Source organism: Myotis yumanensis, unplaced genomic scaffold (assembly GCF_028538775.1).
Source record: "Myotis yumanensis isolate MYYU_CA2020_CCGP unplaced genomic scaffold, mMyoYum1.0.hap1 SCAF_14, whole genome shotgun sequence".
NCBI classification, from domain to species: domain Eukaryota; kingdom Metazoa; phylum Chordata; class Mammalia; order Chiroptera; family Vespertilionidae; genus Myotis; species Myotis yumanensis.
Genome location: NW_027223765.1, coordinates 43,721,756 through 43,727,778, shown reverse-complemented (window position 1 = coordinate 43,727,778; position 6,023 = coordinate 43,721,756). Strand labels below are relative to the sequence as shown.

The 6,023-nt window shown below is 45.2% G+C and overlaps 1 protein-coding gene across 1 annotated transcript in view; it reads left to right on the top strand.

The window, feature by feature from the left end:
• Positions 1 to 6,023, top strand: part of ARHGEF3 (Rho guanine nucleotide exchange factor 3) — a 286,954-nt gene that overhangs the window by 148,168 nt on the left and 132,763 nt on the right. The gene's annotated exons all lie outside the window — the stretch shown is intronic.

Sequence of the window (6,023 nt, the reverse complement as noted above, 5' to 3'; positions counted from 1 at the left end):
CTATCTATCTATACTATAAAAGGCTAATATGTTAAGTGTCCCTCCTACTGTCCAACCGGTTGCTATGACGTGCACTGACCACCAGGGGGCAGATGCTCGCTGCCAAGCTGCAGTGACTTGGCAGTGGCGGTTCTCGGGTGACACACTCTGAAACCAGAGAGGAAGGAGCCCGATTCCTCGTGGGACCTGCACAATTCTACCTTTGGCCGGGGGTTATGTTGTTGCTGGGCCACTGTCGGCCCGAATCTGGTTTACTGCACACTTGCATTTGTGTTCCACATCCTGCATGATAGCAACTTTGCAAGAGTGCCCTCTTGCTCTCTGGGACCCCTTGATCCCTGCAGGCCAGGCCGAGGGACCCCACCTGCCAGAGGGACCCCACTTACTCCGCAGACGCTGGGGAGGGACTGAAGGAGATTGGCTCCAGGGCGTGTCTGGCCGTCTCGCCCAGTCCTGCCCTGCTGGCCACCTTCTAATTAATTTCCTTTCAATGTGCATGAATCCATGCACCGGGTCACTAGTAAAAGTAATAATGGCCCTAGCCCGTGTGGCTCGGTTGGTTGGAGTGTCATCACGGGTTTGATTCCCGAGCAGGACATATACCCAGGTTGCAAGTTCGATCCCAAGTTGGAACATGTATGGGAGGCAACCAATTAATGTTTCTCTCTCTCTCTTTCGCTCTCTAAATTTATAAACACACACACACACACACACACACACACACACATATACACATCCTCAGGTCAGGATTTTTTAAAAAAGGAAGTAACAATTCTTTTTGGAAAAAAAAATTTTTTAAATTTCTTAATTTTATTTTCTAATACTGCAAATATTGATATAAATCACAAAAGCTCTTTGTAGCGCAATGACTTTTAAAAGTATAGAGATGTCCTGAGATTAAAACAAAAAAAATTTTGAGAACTATTGGTCTAGAGGCAAAGAGGCCCTGTGTGCTTGTAATTCTGGTTGGATCAAAAGAAACTGCCAGGGAGCAAATGCGACTATCCCAGCATGAGTCAGGGAGCAGGCATGAGCGGCAGTGCCGGAGCAGGTGTGCGTCTTACGTGTCTGAGTGCAACGAAATGGTGTGGGCAGGTATGTGTGACAGGGGAAGCTGGATTGATGGGTCGGTTTTGATTGGTGGGAATGTCGGTGCATGCCCTGTGCCCTATTTCTGCACTAATAGACACGTCTGTTATTTCGGTCCTTTGCCGTTATAAACATCCTGAACATCCATGCACACGCCGCCTCCAGCCACATGCAGGAGTTGCCCTAGAGCAGTGATGGCAACATTTTCATACAGGCAACTTTTTTTTAACTGAAGCATTTCATAGATAATGTTTGCAACAATAAAGGGCTTTTAAATTCTTTGTTTGGATGGTTTTCATCATCAAATATCCTATATAATAAAAGCCTAATATGCTAAGTGTCCGGTTGTCTGGTCATCCATTCAACCTTTTGAGCACGGCGTGCCAGCATTTTGAAAAACCCTAACTTAACTCTGTTGCCGTGTCACATATAGAAATTTTTTTATATTTGCAACCATAGTAAAACAAAGACTTATATTTTTGATATTTATTTTATATATTTAAGTGCCATTTAACAAAGAAAAAACAACCAAGAAAATGAGTTCGCGTGTCACAGGTGTCATAGGTTCGCCATCACTGCCCTAGAGTGTCTCCCTGTAAGTGGAGTGCTGGGCAGCAAGGCACATGCATCTTCAGCTTGGCTGGATGATGGCGGGTTGTGCTCTCACCTGGACCCTCCCTCCAGCCCTGCATGAGAGTCCCCATTTCTCCAGCCCTTAGAATTATCCTACTTCTAAATGTTGCCAATCCAATGGGTGTGAAATAGCATCTGGTTGTTTTAACCCCTTCCCCACCTTGGAACCTAAGATACTAAGCTCTGAATTGTACACACACACACACACACACACACACTCACACACTCACACACTCACACTCATATAAATATACATGCATATGTCAATCCTCAGTATTCACAGATTCTGTATTTGCCTACTTACTAAAATTTATTTGTAAACCCCAAATCGGTACTCACAGCACCTTTGCAGCCATTTACGGACAGGAACAGAGCAGTGAACATTTGAGTCACCTGACATGCACCTTCCCAGCTGAGGGCTGACCAGGCAACACTGCCTTCTTGTTCCACTTCTCATACTGTAAGCAAGTATCTTCTTTTTCATGGTCTGTTCGGTGCCATGCTTTTCTCATTTTTGTGTTGTTGGTTAACTGCACTGTTTACAATGCCCCCGAGTGCAGTGCTGCCAGGCTGCCCAGGGTTCCCGGGCGCGGGAGGCTGCGGGGTGCCTCCCAGAGCAAGTACACCTGGTAGATGGGCTGCCTTCTGGCACAAGTTCTGTAACTTGCTATGGGCCATGAGTTCAAAGTTAATGAATCAAAAATATACATTAAATACACACACACAAAACCAGACACGTGTCTTGAAATGGTTAATGGCAATACTGTGACCAGAGGGTGGCAGGAACTTACCTCCATATTTCCTCTAGGAGCAGTAGTTCAGCATTCACTAACTTATTGCTCACGGAGACTTATAGAACTTAACCACCGCGAATAACAAGCCCCCACTGTGTGCACGTATGCATGTAGGTACTCTCTCCCTTGCTCACTCTCCTTTTCACCTCTTTTCTTTCTTCTCCCAATCCCTTGCATTTTCCGTTCTCTGTCATTGACCATTGGTCTTTCTGGCATTAGCCTCGAGTCCTCAAAAGTTACCCAGAGAAGGTGCCTCTGTCCGTTCATTCAGGACACATTTGTGGTCACTTTCTTTGTGCCGTGCACTGGGCCATGCTGGGACCTGAGCACCAACCTTGTGTTTTAAAAGTATCACCTAGGGATGGGATTGTTGCAATACGTGACTTTGAGGCAAATCGAGAATCTCATATTTACTTCTAGGAAGTGTTTTCCAACCTCTACCATTCTCATTCCCACTTTCCTCCCTAACCCAGCAGTCTCCTTGGCCGCACATTTCCATACAGGCAGACAATATCGGAAGGAAGCTTTAGAGGTCACCTGGACCAGCGCCCTTATTTTACAGATAATGAAACTGAGATCCAGAGAGGGAAAGTGAAACGTCCACAGTCACATAGCTAGTTTGATGGCCTTAAAAAATAGATAACAACCTGTTAGTAAGTGTCCCCCAGTTGTTCTGTTTTACTACTTATGCATCAGGTAAGAGAGAGAGAACATCAGTTGTGATCTGGCAACTTCTGATAAAAAAAAAATTATAAAACAGATTTCTGTACATTGTGTACATTGTAATCAAGCCAGAGAAAATATACAAATATATTTTTTAAAAAAACTATAGACTGAAACTTTTTTTTAACTGAAGCATTTCATAGATATGTTTGCAACAATAAAGGGCTTTTAAATTCTTTGTTTGGATGGTTTTCATCATCAAATATCCTATATAATAAAAGCCTAATATGCTAAGTGTCCAGTTGTCTGGTCATCCATTCAACCAATCAAAGCACAATATGCTAATGATATAGTAAGGCCACTCAACCACTTGCTATGACGTGCACTGACCACCAGGGGATAGACGCTCCAACCGGTAGGTTAGCTTGCTGCTGGAGTCCGGCCCATGGGGACTAAGTGAGACAAGAGAGACATGCCCTGGAACCCTCCCACAGTCCCTCCCCAGCTAGCCAACCTCCCGCCCTGGTCCCAATTGTGCACCGGTGGGGTCCCTCAGCCTGGCCTTCACCCTCTCACAATCCGGCTGAGAGACCTTCCCCCCGGGCCTCTAATCTTTTATAATAGACCCTTATGAGATGTCGTATAGCTCTGAGAGACAGGACTGTGACAGCAGAGGCGGAGAAATCTCCCCCAGAGCCGACCAGGAAACAGATCCAGTGGACCTCACTTCCCGCTCACTCTCCAAACCCAATCCTCCACACCCTCCCCTCCCAAAAAGGGAAAACATGCCCAGTAAAGATAACGTGCCCATCCTCAAACAAAGCCTGGCTGACTCTCTGGGTCCCACAAGCGCTCCCATTTCCTGTGGCTAAAGTTAGACCTATTAGATACGAATTTCATTTTTAATCCATGACTGGGCAGACAGGGCCACAAATCCTCTTCAGAGAGGATGGGGAGAGGAGCTCTGCAGTGCTCCCAGGGGAGAGGGGACCAGAGCACTGCTTTGTCTGTCTTTGTCATGAGCAGCAAATATGCATGGGATGGTTACTTTGTGTGACAGTCATGAGACTGAATTTCCACAAAGAAAGTGTTTCTTAAACCTCACTCATTTGTGAATCCCCTTTTACTATAGCCACACAGAAAAATACTTGACATTTTCGACAAAACAGTTTTTATATTTATCTTCAATGGAAAGTTTATATTATCATGATCAACAAAACCAATATGCTTGCCATAAATAGACTATAGCTATGAAGACAAATAAATAACACACAAAACGGTGTAACTAGATTCTAAAAGATGCTATTGCACCCAGAAGAGAAAGATTGAGGTTGGTAAGCATAAAGGTGACGTAGACCCCATCTGAGCTTTTCTCTTTCCAGCTGGACAGTGAATTAAAAACGTAATAACTTTCTTATTATGTGATCTGAGGCTGGGTAAATCCTTTGGTAGCAGACTCTCCCACTCATGTCCCTTTGCCTCACCCAAATGCTACCTGCAGAATCCCCTGTACCCACCTATGACTACCTGTGTTCTCTACCTGAGGGGTGTCCAACCAAAAAGGTTAACATCCAAACTTAGGGAGATTAAAAAGGCGCTTCTGCAGATGGAGCTTCTGTTTCGACCTGAGTCCCATGAGCAGTTTCAAAGCAGAACTGATGTTCTAATGGGGAGAGGGTTTCTTCTCTTCAGCTTGGGGTCTCTGCCTAGAATGTCTGTTGTTCCTGGGATTTTATTGTCAAAATTCATCAATATTGTCGGCTCCAGCATAAAAAATGAAAATTTTATGGTTGACATGTCTTGGTGTTTTAGTCTTCCTGAAAAGAAATTCTGCAGCATTATACTTGCCATTTGGGGGTAGGAGGGTTATTCTGTTCATATGTATCAGTCAACAAACATTTGTTGATTTTGTTCCGTGTGCTGGGCTAGGCCTTAGAAATGTCCAGGGCAATTCTGGACACGAGAGACTTCCATTCTTAGCAAAACACTGATTTCCTGGGAAATGAATTAAATGCTGGATAAATAGGCTTTGATTCTGCAAAACCCAGACCCTCGGTTTCAGACTCCAGGATAAAAGCGATTGGGATGGGCTTTGAAGCAAAAATCAGGATTAGAAAACTCAGCGCAAAGTCCTTTCCCCTCCCAGCAGCCATTTGTGGCTCACCACAACTTTTGCTTTTTACTCAGACCTTGACAGGACATGACAGTGCTCCTAAAGAAGGGGGGTGCCGAATACCTGCATGTCCCTGGCGTTCGGGGGCCCTTTGCCCCCTCCTGTAATCTGGGGTTGTGGGGAGGCCCTCCTCCACTTTCAAAGGCAGCTGCAGAAGGAAAATGTCCCTCTAATCACAGTTGACGTCTTTCCAGACACCGCACCAAATGGTAACTGGCTTTCACATTACTGTCCTGGTGGCTTCCCTGCGGACTGTTGCCAAGAGTGTTATTTAAGTTAGTCGGGACTACTGCTCTGAAAACTCTGGCCGCCTCTGTGCTAACGAGCTCGGGCTGCACAGGGAGAGGGTCTTTGTCACATGGACAGCCCACGGCGTCTCCGGAATCGCCTCCAGAGGCAACGCTGTGAGGAGCTACAATGAAGAGATGTTGTCGGTATATTCAAGCACATGGTTTTAAGGAGAAGGGTATTCATGATTACACAGTTATTTTGCTTATGATTGTCCCTTGTTGCTGAGAGAAGAGGAACGTCTGTCCAGGTAGACAGCCTGTGGTGAGAGTTTCCAGTTTTATTTGAGAGAGAGAGCATAGTTTTTGATCAGATCCTTAAATGATATTCATTTGGGGCCTAAGGAATCATGCTCCAGTTACTACCAACCAAATTCTGCTGCA